The sequence below is a fragment of the Cervus elaphus genome, chromosome 3 (assembly GCF_910594005.1).
Source record: "Cervus elaphus chromosome 3, mCerEla1.1, whole genome shotgun sequence".
NCBI classification, from domain to species: Eukaryota; Metazoa; Chordata; class Mammalia; order Artiodactyla; family Cervidae; genus Cervus; species Cervus elaphus.
In genome coordinates this window covers 37833995-37848831 of record NC_057817.1, presented here as the reverse complement: position 1 = coordinate 37848831, position 14837 = coordinate 37833995, and positions in this window count along the sequence as shown.

The window sequence follows — 14837 nt, the reverse complement described above, 5'->3', positions numbered from 1 at the left end:
TGAGCTGAGGCTTAGGAGAAAATGCTAAGACAACACAAAGGTTAACCGTGTTCGATAAATCAATGGAAATGGAAGGGATACGCCCACTTCTTGAGAAAGACTGTGTAATAGTAACAAATGGCTGAGAAAGAAGAGAACACAAGTCCTTGACAGCATCTGTCTTCACCAAAAAGAAAGACATTCAGATTGGGGTAAAAATAATTATGGTTAAGAAGAAATTGAGCAGCTAAGTAAATCATAATATTTTCATCTTTAGCATTTTAGGCAGCTACATAAAATTATGTTTCTGAAGAGTTGTTAATGACATGGAAAAAAAACACAGCATAAGATTAAGTGGAGAGGAAAGCAGGATACAAACTGAATCACAAATAATCTTGATTTATGAAAAAATAAAATCAGAGAAAATATGCCAGGTGATTATATGCCAGAATAACACTGTTTGCCTTTGGTAAGATTATGGATATTTTTCTATGTTATATTTTTATGAACCTTCAAACAACAAACATTTGTCTTTTTATAATCAGAACACAGAAGTAGAAAAGTAAAAAGAAACACAAAAGCAAGAGCCCAAGACACTTGAGGCGATTATTATAAAGCAGCTTCAAGTCAGTATTATTAATAGATGAAGCCAAGATTTCAGGCCCAGGAGTTGCAATGAGGGAATCAGTATCAGAAATACTTGAGGACTCACAAACATTAAGAGGCCAGGAAGTTCTGGTTTTTAAAATTATAAGAATCTTAAACCCTTGGGCACAATATCGCAGGAAAATTCTTGATGTGATCACTTTGAAGTCCTGGAAAAGGTGATAGAAAAGGAACAGGCTTAGCTTTATTTTTCTTACCATTCACTAGACATGAGCTTTGTCTGGCCCATGACTGTTACAAACCAGCTGAAACAAGATGCAGTGTCCCTGAAGACCCCAGCCCTGTGGTCTGGGGGTCCCAACACAGTCTACTTATAATTGATGGCATCTGAGGGTTAGGGTTAAGTTCACTGTTTTTTTAATTTTTTTAAATTTGGAGCCAGCTTTTCTCCCAGAACTCCTTTCCGACCTCACAGCATTCTGCACTCGCCCTCTACTGGCTTCTTCCGGTCTCAGCAGTGGTCTAGTCTGCCCAACCCACTCCTTGTGTCCTAGCTGTATTTGATGTGGGCTGCTAAGAATCAGCCCCAATATAGTAGGGTACTTTCCAATGTGTGCTTCTCATACCAGCCTGAAAGACATCCGTGACATTCTATGGCCAAGGATTTAAAATTTGAGAAACTCCCTTTTGGAGATTCATAGTGTCCAGTCACATATTAAAGGCTTTGACAATACCTATAAGTGAGGCATCAGCAGTAAATCACCTGAGAACTGCCAGATATACACGCTGGCTTTGGAAAAGGCAGAGGAACCAGAGACTGAGTTGTCAACACTCATTAGATCATAGAAAAACCAAAGGAACTCCAGAAAAACATCTACTTTCACTTTACTGATTATGTGAAAGCCTTTAACTGTGTAGATCACACAAACTGCAGAAAATTCTTACAGAGGTGAGAATTCCAGACCACTTTACTTGTCTCCTGAGAAACTTGCATGCGGGTCAAGAAGCAACAGTTAGAACTGGGCATGGAACAACGAACTGGTTCCAAATTGGGAAAGTAGTATGGCAAGGCACTACTGCCACCCTGCTTATTTAATTTGTATGCAGAGTACATCATTCAAAATGCAGGCTGGATGAATCACAAGCTGGAATCAAGATTGCCAAGAGAAATAACAACAACCTCAGACATGCAGATGATACTCATATCATGGCAGAAAGGAAAAGGAACTAAACAGCCTCTTGATGAGAGTGAAAGAAGAGAGTGAAAAAGGTGATTTAAAACTCAACATTCTAAAACTAAGATCATGGCATCTGGTCCCATCACTTCATGGCAAATAGAAGGGGGAAAAGTGGAAGCCATGACAGGCTTTATTCATTGGGCTCCAAAATCACTGTGGATGGTAACTTCAGTCATGAAATTAAAATACACCTGCTTCTTGGAAGCAAAGCTCTGACAAACCTAGACAGTGTATTAGAAAACAGAGATCACTTTGCCAGCAAAGGTCCATATATCAAAGCTATGGTTTTTCCAGTAGTTATGTACAGATGTGAGAATTGAACCATAAAGAAGGCTGAGCACCAAAGAATTGATGCTTTCAAACTATGGAGCTGGAGAAGACTTGAGAGTCCCTTGAACAGCAAGAAGATCAAACCAGTCAATCCTAAAGAAAGGCAGAAGGAGAAGGGGGTGACACAGGATGATATGGTTGGAGGGCATCATCAACTCAGTGGACATGAGTTTGAGTAAAATCCAGGAAATAACGAAGGACAGAGAAGCCTGGCATGCTGCAGTCCATGGGATCACAAAGAATCGGACACAACTGAGCAACTGAACAACAGCTTATTCATCACTTCTTCAGGAGCACCTCCTTGATCAGATCATATTATCCTCATAAGAAATAACCTATCCTCTTATGGTACCATGTGCCTCTCCACAAAGTACCTTTCACAAGAACCATTTTATGTTTATTTATATGAACACATAATTAATGTCTGTTTTCTCCCTCACTAATACAAATACACAGTAATTTACCATGTTTTACTTGCTTCTTTAAATGTCTCATATTTCTTTCCAATTTAATCCTCACCACAACCCAGCTAATCATAAAGGTTTAGAGATACAATTATCCCCCTTTTATAAATGAAGAAACTGAGGTATAAAGTGGTCGAGGAACTTGACCAAGATTCCATGGATAATAAGGGAGATATTGGAACTTAAGTCCAAGCATCCTGATTCCAGAACTGGGTGAGAATAACTTAATTCCTGGACACAAAAGTCCATGAGAGAATAAACAGTATCTGACTGCCCTCCACTGTGTCCTGAGTCCAAAGCACATAAAATATTTCAGTAAATTTTTTAATGAATAAACATAATTCAAGAATAAGATTCAAATATTTCAGAAATACACAATATAAAAAGTAAAAGTTGTCCATAATCCTGCTACTACCTCTTCCAGAGAAAACAATCTTTAGCAGTTTTCTAACTATCACTTATAACATGAAATTTATTGGGCAGAGTCATATACTTTACATAGTGGCTTATTCCATGAATTTTTGACATTTCATGAGAAAAACTTTTTTTTTTCCCTTCAGGACATTGCCACTACACTTACACATTGATTATGCACAGTCCTCTCCTACACCATCACAAACACTCATGTTTGTTCATATTAATAGATGATAGATAAGCAGATATTTACCACAAAGCAATAAACAACATTATCTACAATATATATATTATCAAGATAAAGAACTATAGACTGAATAAGAATACAGATAGATAAAATCAAAACTGAATAAGCAATAATAAAACTCAGAAATGAATAATTAATAAATGTGAAAACTGGGGATGGGACCATAACAGCATGCCACAAAACTCTGTCCCTGTTTCTGAACTGTTCAACAGTGCTAATCACAATTTCAATGAAAACAGAAAACATGCTGATCATTTCTGAAGATAACACTAAACTGGTAGAGATAGATTATATTTCAGATGACAAAATCAGTCTTTAAAATTTTTCCAGTGGATGGAAACAATGACACAAAACCAAGATTAAATTTAGTAGGATTAAAGTCTGAATTTAAGTTTGGAAACTCAGTAAAATAAATTTAGAATGGGGGGTTCATTTTCTTCTTAACTTGCAGGGAAAAAAGCCTGGATGCAGCCAAAGACTGATTAAACAAATCACACTTGTGCAGCAGATGTGAATGTCAGTCACCAAACTTAGATGTGCAAGAAATTTCTGTTTTCTATAACTCAGTTTAACTTCTATCTTGGTAACCTCAAACTGCCAACCGGAGAATTTAATTTCATTCATTCTTGAGATTCCTTACCATGCCAGGAAGTTTCAAGGAACCTATAGTGGTGAGACATGGAAATAGGGTGGCTCCACCTGTCCCCTCTCATCTACCTGCACAGCTTGCATGGATCCAGGAGCCCCACCAGTTAATGGCACTGTTGGACCATCAGCTCTTTGTAAAGACTGAGAGCTCTATACCTGAGCTTTCTCTAGTCCCCACCACCCTGGCTCTGCTGTCAGGAAATAGGGTGGGAGCCCCACTACTCAGGAACACATACGTCTTTCTCCTACTCCCTCCTATTCTCTAACCTCCTTTTTGATCACAGGAAATCCTACCTGCAGAGGCACCTTCTTTTTTCTCCTTAGCAAATCTCCTTGGCCCTTCAGTTCAGTTCAGTTCAGTTCGGCTACTCAGTCGTATCTGACTCTTTGCGACCCCATGAATCGCAGCACGCCAGGCCTCCCTGTCCATCACCAAATTCCAGAGTTTACTCAAACTCATGTCCATCAAGTCGGTGATGGCATCCAACCATCTCATCCTGCCCCCAATCCCTCCCAGCATCAGGGTCTTTTCCAATGAGTCAACTCTTTGCATCAGGTGGCCAAAGTATTGGAGTTTCAGCTTCAACATCAGTCCTTCCAATGAACACCCAGGAGTGAGCTTCTTTAGGATGGACTGGTTGGGTCGCTTTGCAGTCCAAGGGACTCTCAAGAGTCTTCTCCAATACCACAGTTCAAAAGCATCAATTCCTCGGCACTCAGCTTTCTTCACAGTCCAAATCTCACATCCATACATGACCACTGGAAAAATCACAGCCTTGACTAGACAGACACTTGTTGGCAAAGTAATGTCTCTGCTTTTTAATATGCTATCTAGGTTGGCCATAACTTTCCTTCCAAGGAGTAAGCATCTTTTAATTTCATGGCTGCAATCACCATCTGCAGTAATTTTGGAATCCAAAAAAATAAAGTCTGACAGTTCCACTGTTCCCATCTATTTCCCATGAAGTGATGGGACCAGATGCCATGATCTTAGTTTTATGAATGTTGAGCTGTAAGCCAACTTTTTCACTCTCCTCTTTCACTTTCATCAAGAGGCTTTTTAGTTCCTCTTCACTTTCTGCCATAACCATGGTGTCATCTGCATATCTGAGATTATTGATATTTCTCCTGGCAATCTTGATTCCAGCTTGTGCTTCTTCCAGCCCAGGGTTTCTCGTGATGTACTCTGCATATAAGTTAAATAAGCAGGGTGACAATACACAGCGTTGATGTACTCCTTTTTCTATTTGAAACCAATCTGTTGTTCCATGTCCAGTTCTAACTGTTGCTTCCTGACCTACATACAGGTTTCTCAAGAGGCAGGTCAAGTGGTCTGGTATTCCCATCTCTTTCAGAATTTTTCACAGTTTATTGTGATCCACACAGTCAAAGGCCTTGACATAGTCAATAAAGCAGAAATAGATATTTTACTGGAACTCTCTTGCTTTTTTGATGATCCAGTGGATGTTAGCAATTGGATCTCTGGTTCCTCTGCTTTTCTAAAACCAGCTTGAACATCTGGAAGTTCACGGTTCATGTATTCCTGAAGCCTGGCTTAGAGAATTTTGAGCATTACTTTACTAGCATGTGAGATGAGTGCAATTGGGTGGTAGTTTGAGCATTCTTTGGCATTGCCTTTCTTAGGGATTGGCATGAAAACGGACATTTTCCAGTTCTGTGGCCACTGCTGAGTTTTCCAAATTTGCTGGCATATTGAGTGTAGCACTTTCACAGCATCATCTTTCAGGATTTGCAATAGCTCAACTGGAATTCTATCACCTCCACTAGCTTTGTTCGTAGTGATGCCTTCTAAGGCTCACTTGACTTCACATTCCAGGATGTCTGGCTCTAGGTGAGTGATCACACCATCGTGATTATCTGTGTCACGAAGATCTTTTTTGTATAGTTCTTCTATGTATTCTTGTCACCTCTTCTTAATACCTTCTGCTTCTGTTAGGTCCATACCATTTCTGTCCTTTATTGAGCCCATCTTTGCATGAAATGTTCCCTTGGTATCTAGTTTTCTTGAAGAGATCTCTAGTCTTTCCCATTCTGTTGTTTTCCTCTATTTCTTTGCATTGATTGCTGAGAAAGGCTTTCTTATCTCTCCTTGCTATTCTTTGGAACTCTGCATTCAAATGGGAATATCATTCCTTTTCTCCTTTGCTTTTCGCTTCTCTTCTTTTCACAGCTATTTGTAAGGCCTCCTCAGACAGCCATTTTGCTTTTTTGCATTTCTTTTCCATGGGGATGGTCTTGATCCCTGTCTCCTGTACAATGTCACAAACCTCCGTCCATAGTTCATCAGGCACTTTATCAAATCTGGTCCCTTAAAGCTATTTCTCACTTCCACTGTATATTCATAAGGGATATGATTTAGGTCATACCTGAATGGTCTAGTGGTTTTCCCCACTTTCTTCAATTTAAGTCTGAATTTGGCAATAAGGAGTTCATGATCTGAGCCACAGTCAGCTCCTGGTCTTGTTTTTGCTGACTGTACAGAGCTTCTCCACCTTTGGCTGCAAAGAATATAATCAATCTGAATTCAGTGTTGACCTTCTGGTGATGTCCATGTGTAGAGTCTTCTCTTGTGTTGTTGGAAGAGGGTGTTTGCTATGACCAGTGCGTTCTCTTGGCAGAACTCTATTAGCCTTTACCCTGCTTCGTTCCATACTCCAAGGCCAAATTTGCCTGTTACTCCAGGTGTTTCTTGACTTCCTACTTTTGCATTCCAGTCCCCTATAATGAAAAGGACATCTTTTTTGGGTGTTAGTTCTAAAAGGTCTTGTAGGTCTTCATAGAACTGTTCAGCTTCTTCAGCGTTACTGGTTGGGGCATAGGCTTGGCCCTTACACCACCTCAATAAACATTCTAAGTTCCACTGTGGGTTTACGCTTAGAGAAGCAAAATACAGAAGTCAACATATGTGGCTTCTATTATACTTTCTGCCTTGACATATCCCTCACCTGAGGCACAAAGGGAGTACAGGCTATTTGCCTAAATTGGAGAAAAACATTTGGGAAAATACAAAAAGAAACAAATTAATAACTTGAAATATGCAGCCATAGAGATAACAAAGTACTATTACATGGCATTAAGAGCAACTATATGGGCTCTACAATTAGAAGAACATGTATCCATGAAATAATATTAAGTGATAAAGATACATAAAAATGATTTCAATATAGAAATATACATTTTTATAAGAATCAAGACCTAATTTGAAATGATATAAACTGAGGCAACACTTTTATGTAAGATTAATTGCACAATAACTTTTGAGAGAATAAACGATACCAAAATAATGCAAAACAAAATTTTTTAATGGTTTAATTATTAAAAAGTCAATTTGATGTAAATAAATGCAAAATGTGAGTTGTTTTAAGGAATGCTAATGCAGTATTGACAGAAAAGGCAATGGCAACCCACTCCAGTACTCTTGCCTGGAAAATCCAATGGGCAGAGGAGTCTGGTGGGCTGCAGTCCATGGGGTCGTGAAGAGTCAGGTACGACTGAGCGACTTCACTTTCACTTTTCACTTTCATGAATTGGAGAAGGAAATGGCAGCGCACTCCAGTGTTCTTGCCTGGAGAATCCCAGATGGGCTGCCATCTATGGGGTCACACAGAGTCGGACAAGACTGAAGCGACTTAGCAGCAGCAGCAGCAGCAATGCAATATTGAGGGGTATGGCATTAACTGTTAGGTGTCTGATAAAATCCATTCTTCCCTTCCTCCATTGCAATAGAATTATAAGTCACATGGCTGCCAACTAGACTACATTTTTCAACCTTTGTAGCGGGTGTAGCCATATGACTTTCTTGCCATTGGAACTTAACTGGAAGCCCACAGTGAGTCCGTCTTCCTGCTATCCTTTCCTGTCTCTGTTCAGAACCTATACATGGCTGCTACCCAGCTTCTTGGAATATTCACTTTTGACTATTAAATGAAAGAGAAATAAGCTTCTTTGTCCTTTAACTTACTGATTTTCTGGATCTTTCTGTTTCTTCGACTTTAGCCTACACAAACAAATATAATGGGTATGTAAGTCTAGAAGTCTTACGTTTAACTCAGCTGATTATATATCACTGCACTTTTTCAGTGGTCACATCTGTTCCATCAACATTCTGAAGAAATGCGTTCCATTCTGGGTGACACATTTTAAAAGAGATTATAACAAACAAAAAGGGCTTCCCAAGTGGTACAGCGGTAAGAATCTCCCTGCCAATGCAGGAGACACAGGGATCACAGTTTGGATCCCTGGGTTGGGAAGACCCCCTGGAGGAGGAAATGGCAACCCACTCCAGGATTCTTACCTGAAAAATTCCACACAGAGAGGAGCCTGGTGGATCGATGGTGTCTCAAAAGAATCAGACACAACTAAGCATGCACATCAATCAAAAGCAGGACCCAGAGGGAACGATTAGAATGGTAGCAGAAGAAGACAGAACAAAAGAGGGTTAAGGCAAGCATTTGTTTAAGTCCAAGAACAAGCGCTTTGCAGGGCATTCTACTTACCATATGCCATTCAATTCTGGGAGATAGTATTGAACCTGGAACAGGAGGTGACATCTTCAAAATTTTGAAGGGCCATTTTAAGGGAGAAAATTTCTCTCTCTTTATGTCCTTTTCATTATGCATGACTATATTCTCACTGTAGTACATTCTAAAAATATAGAAGGGCACAGAGAATACCATGGGAGTCCTTGTTCATCCCTCGTCTGTCTCTCCAATTCCCCTTCTCCAGAGTAACCCATGTCAACAGCTGCAAGTATCCAATCACAGATTCATGATTTGCATTTTCATGTAAAAACCGAGCAGTTCAGATGCTCTGACCTCCAGGAATCCCTCCTTGATCCTCTGTCCTCAAAATGAGCTAAGGAAGCTTCTGTATTGTCACTGCACCGGCACCGTTCTCCATCCTTGACTTCAACATGATGCTTTATCTACTTACTTGCCCATCAGACTGTGTGTTTACTATCTGGATAAATGCATGGAGATTATATAGCAAGTTTAATAAATATTTGTCAAACTGTATGAAAGTGAAGTTAAAGAGAAGCAGCTTTTGTTCAATAAAGCCAAAATCAGAGACTTAAGCAATCACTGTTCAGAGTAGAACCATTTGCTTGTGAATTCATCATATTTGAAGTTAGAGTTTTCAGTCAAAGAGTTTCTTACATTATGAGGGAATTTGGCTCTCCATGACCAGTATCTCTTAACTCCAAAATTTTAATCCCCGATAAGCCCCTATATACTTAAAACAACATTTGTCATGTGTTTTTCAGAGAGCTGTAAGGGAAGATCAAAAATACAATGTTCTCTCCTTCAGTTATGACTCTATTATGATTCTCTCTGTGTCCTTCTTCATGATTCTAAGAAGATACTAGAAATTAGACCTCTCATGAAAAGAGTAAAATGTCTAGATTCCATTTCCCCTAAATGATTTAACCACACTTTTCTCTCTTCTTCAGTAGAAAAGAATATGATTACCTACTGCGTACATGCTAAGTCACTTCAGTTGTGTCTGACTCTTTGCAACCCCATAGACTGTAGCCCGCCAGGCTCCTCTGTCCATGGGATTCTCCAGGCAAGAATACTGGAGTGAGTTGCCATGCCTTCCTCCAGGGAATCTTCCCAACCCAGGGATGGAACCCATTTCTCGTATGTCTCCTGCATTGGCAGGAGGGTTCCTTACCACTATCGCCACCTGGGAAGCCCAATTACCCATAGAAATTTTTTAAACATTATTCTTATGTGTAGAAAAATTCTTCTACACAATACATTTTTCTACACTTTCTTCCAAAGTGTTAAATGTTGACAATTTTATTTTTCTAACAAGAGTATTTCACAAGGAAATGCATATTCATAAAAGCAATATCTAAGCTGAAACATCATCACTTTTCTTCTCTTAAGAGTAAAGGGGAATCAGCTTATATTTAATTTAATGGGCTTTTTTCCCTGTTTGCTCTACTCTTTCACTTCTCCTCCTAGATCTATTATTCCCATTAAATTTTCATAATATCTATTAACTCAGTGAAAAGAATTCTGTGTAGTATTGAGGATAGAAGGAAGGCATTTCCTTTTATTATTATCATAAGAAATATTTTGGCCAAAAAAAATTTTTTCTTTTTGCTCTGGACCTTTCATTTGCTCTCTTTCAGGGTTTTCATAATTATTCCACTGTTATCGGTATCTCCTTAAGGCCATATGAATTGCTTTGAGTTTATCTCCAACGTTTAGTATAATTTTCAAATTATTGAGTGTCTAATTAGAGAAGTTGTTTGTTTTTTTTTTTTCATAAATAACATTTTAAACTGTACCACGGAATAGCCAAACACCTGCGGTTCCCTCCTCCATCTTTTTTGGCAGGTTCTCCTAAAACAGCTTTAGCTGAACCATGAACACTGTTGCTGTGTTGCAAAGATGAAAGTGAAATTCCATGTGTGAAGCCGAAATTGAAATCACAGAAGGCAGGATTCACACTGCTAATTGTTGCTTAGCAATAAAATGTGCAAAACGTGCTAATGGAACAGTGACATCAGGAACCAGAGGCATCTGGATGGGCTCCGGCAGTAAATCAGGGAATTGGCCAACGTAACAGTGAGAAAAGGGATCCATCCCTTAGGAACCCAGGAGGGTTTCTGCCCTCTTTCCTTCTTACTGCTCTGTTGAAAACGAAGTCCCTTTATCCATTAGATACTCCTGATGTGGTACTCCAAGACTGTGTGAAAACCGATACTCAGAGACTCCTGGTATCCTAAAAGAGTCCCTGGTGGATTCAGACATATCTACAAGATTAGATATTGTTTTATTTTCCCTGTTAAACAAAAAGACTCTCAGTGAGGACAGATGTTCAAATCCCAGTTTAGAAGTTTGCTGAGGGAGCAGAGTGTGACCCGCAGCGTCGATCGCAGTCAGGCTCATCCACGTGCTCCTCTGCAGGAGGCTGTGCCTCCAGGATTGAGGCAGCGCCTGAAAAGTCAGAACAAACAGCCCACGGTGCGCAGGAGCAGACGGATACGGGGTCTCAACCTCACGGCTGACTCCGGCTTCTGGTGGTGTTGTGTTCTGTTTTGGTTTTGTTCTACTTTCGTTTGTTTCTGAGCGGGTTTCTGAGATTAAAAATTCCACGTTGCCTTAAAAGGAATCTGAGTTTACCCTATTATCTCTGATCTCTGTGATGACATTTAAATGAACAGTATGATGGTCAGGCAGGGGCAGGGATGTTTAGGGATTAAATAGAAACTCAATCCATATTAAACCAATGTTAAGAAAATATCATACAAAAAAAAAAAATTGCTTTCAGAGAGAGCTAAGGATGCCTGTATACCACAAGGCAATTGTTAAACAACAAAATATTGACAAGACTCAACTTGTCTTCCTTAGTGTCTCTCTCAGGAAATCTTTATGAGTGTGTAAAAGTGTCCTGCTCTTCCCTAGGTGGTTTGGGCTGCACAAATATTGGCCTCTAATTTGTCAACAGACAAATGGCATACATCAATTAGTGACATACAAGAGTTTACAACATGAAAGCCAAAGATCTGAAAACATTTATTTTGTGGAGTTACCTTCTTTAATGATAATCTGCTGTTCTCTAGACTGGTGGACAGAAAAATACAGTTACTTAGCACCTAAGAGATAGTTTAATAGTTTTTAAAACTATTTTATTGGTGTATAACTTATAAAGTGCACAGATTGTAATAGTATATAGCTCAGTGAAATTTTCACTTATGTAGTAATGTTGTTCAGTTGCTAAGCCACATTCAGTTCTTTATGACCCCATGGACTCCAGCATACCAGGCTTCCCTGTCCTTCACCATCTTCCAGATTTCTCTCAAACTGAGTCACTGATGTCACCCAACCATCTCATCCTCTGTCACCCCCTTCTCCTGCTTTCAGTCTTTTCCAACATTAGGGTCTTTTCCAATGAATCAACTCTTCGCATCAGGTGGCCAAAATATTGGAGCTTCAGCTTCAGCATCGGTCTTTCCAATGAATATTCAGGGTTGATTTCCTTTAGGACTGACTGGTTGATCTCCTTGCTGTCCAAGGGACTCTCAAGAGTCTCCACCAGCACCACAGTTCAAAATCTAGTGTATATCTATGTAAATATCACACATATCAAGATACAGGCAGTTCCAATACCCAAGAATGCTACCCCAATCAATACTGCCCCAAAGGTAACCGTCGTTCTTATTTCTACCACAACAGATTAGTTTAGCCTGTATTTGAACTTCATATAAATGAAGTCACAGAATATTCTACCCTTTGGTGTCTGGCTTCTTTCTCTCCACATTACATGCAAACATTCTCATACCTGTCTTTTGGTAGACATAAGCACAGATTTATGTAAGGCATAAACCAAAGAGTGGAATTGCTAAGTAGGTATCTGTTTAGCCTTGGCAGATTCTACCAGTTTTTCAAGTACAGAAAGTCTCCTATGTATGAAACTTCAAATTGTGAACTTTCAAAGACACGAACATGCTACTACCCAGATATCACTGAATCTTTTTTTCAGTAGGGTAGATAGAATTTGAATCCAGTAAAGAACCAAAATCTATGCCATCAGTGTCAGGCATGAGTGAAATTGCAGCTTGTCCTCCATCTCCTGTTGTTGACTATCCTTCAGCTCTACCATCTCCCACCTCCTCGCCCTCATCCAGGCAGTAATTCTTCTTGCCTGTTCACTAGATGCCAGTCCCTCTATACCACCCACTGTATTGTACTACTGTACTTTTCAAGGTATTGTACTTCAAAGTTAATTTTTGTATTTATTATGTATTATTTGTGTGAAAATTATTATAAATCTATAACAGTAGAGTATGTATAGCTGATTGTGGGTACCTAGGGTAACTTTGTTGGACTTATGAACAAACTGGACTTACAAATGCACTCTTGGAACAGAACTCTTCATATGTAAGGGACTTACTATATTTGTACCAAGCTGCACTCACTAGAGATGGAGTTTCATATGCCTTACATACTTGCCAACATTGGGTACTGTTGATCTTTTAATTGTAGCTATATTGGTGATGCGTTGTGGCTTTAATTTGCAACTCTCTAATGATCAGTGATGTTGAACACCTTTTTAAAAGCTCATTGACTATTTGAATATCCTCTTTCATAATAAAGCTCCAACAGATATATTTGAGATGGGCTGAGGTTTCAAATGATCAGGATGGAGTTTTGATCTTGTAAGCCTCCAGCAGGCTACCTATGTCCTGATTAGCTGATGATGCTGAGGCCATGGCTTTTGTAAGAGAGGAAGCCTCAAGAGTGAGCTTCCTGTCACTGGAGCTCTTTAAGCAGAAACTGAACACCAGAAATGCATAGAGAAATATAAATCCAGATGAAAGGTGAAGTCTTAATGTGCCTTCCAACAATGGCAAGTGCTATAGGAATTCAACTGTTGGTAGATCAGTAAGAACTGGGGGGCAGAGGGCAGAAGTCAGAGAAAACTTTTAATTTTTGAGTATCTATTGTGCTCCAAGGGCTACGTGAAGTCTTTACATCCATTAATTCATTTAATTCTCACAACAACTGTATAAGGTAGTGTAAGAAAAAAACTCTCCATTTTCTTTCTTTCTACATACAACAGTCACATTTCAGGTCACCAGCTATGGGCAGGGAGGGAAGGGATGGTGGCCACATTGATCAATTCTCAGATACCATCAGGGTGTCCTACAATTCAGTTTTGACCCTCTGTTTAGGGTCAGATCCCACAAGTTAAGGGTTCAGTCCCACAAACTGTCTCCACTTAAGATGCCAGGGGCAAGTCCCAAGTTGTCACCTGTACTTCTAATCAACCAGCTAAAAACTGGGGAGCCCATGACCCTCTCCTTGGGTTATATAGTTTGCTAGCTTGGCTCACAGAATTGAGGGAAACACTTTCTTATGTTTACCAGTTTATTATAAAAGATATAATAAAGGATATAGATGAACATTCAATGAAGAAATGGCAAGGTCTGGAAGGGTCCCAAGTACAGTGGCTTCTGTCTACCTGGAGTTGTGGTGACACCCTCCCAGCACTTTATTGTGTTCGCCAACTCAGTAGCTCTCTGAATCTCCTTGATTTTTATAAAGTCTTCATATTTAGGCATGACTGATAATCCTTGGCCACTGGTGATTAACTCAACCTCCAGACCCTCTGTCCTTGCCAGAAGCAGAGGAGTATGGCCAAAAGTTCCAATCGTCTAATTATATGGTTGTCCCTCCTAACATCCAGCCCCCATCTTGAGCCATCAGCCACCTTTTGTATGCTATGTCACTATCATACAAAAAGACACTCACCACTTTGAAGATTCCAAGAGGCTTAGGAACTGTGTGCCTGGAAATGAGGGCAGAGACCAAATATATAATCTCTTACCAGGTGACAGATATTTAATACCTTTATTAATTATCTGATATTCAACTTCCCTCATGGTTCAGATGATAAAGAATCTGTCTGCAATGCAGAAGACCCATATTTGATCCCTGGGTCAGGAAGATCCCTGGAGAAGGGAATGGCTACCCACTCCAGTATTCTTGCCTGGAAAATCCAAAGAACAGAGGAACCTGGCAGGCTATAGTCCATGGGGTCATGAAGAGTCAGACACAATTGAGCAACTAACACTTTCACACTTATTAGTTATCTATTGCACTAAATATCTACTTATTAGTACTGTAAAACAATATTACCATAAGCTTAGCAGGCTAAAACAACACACATGTATTATCTCATAGTTTCATGGGTCAAGGGTCTGGGCCAGGCTTAGCTAGGTCCTCTGCATTCAAAGTATGGGCCAGGACTGTCATCTGAGGTTTGACGGGGAAGGATCAGGTTCCAAGATCACATGATCATTGATAACATTCAGTTCCTTGCAGGCTGTCAGACTGAGGACCTCAGTTTCTCACTGGCTATCAACCACTCTCA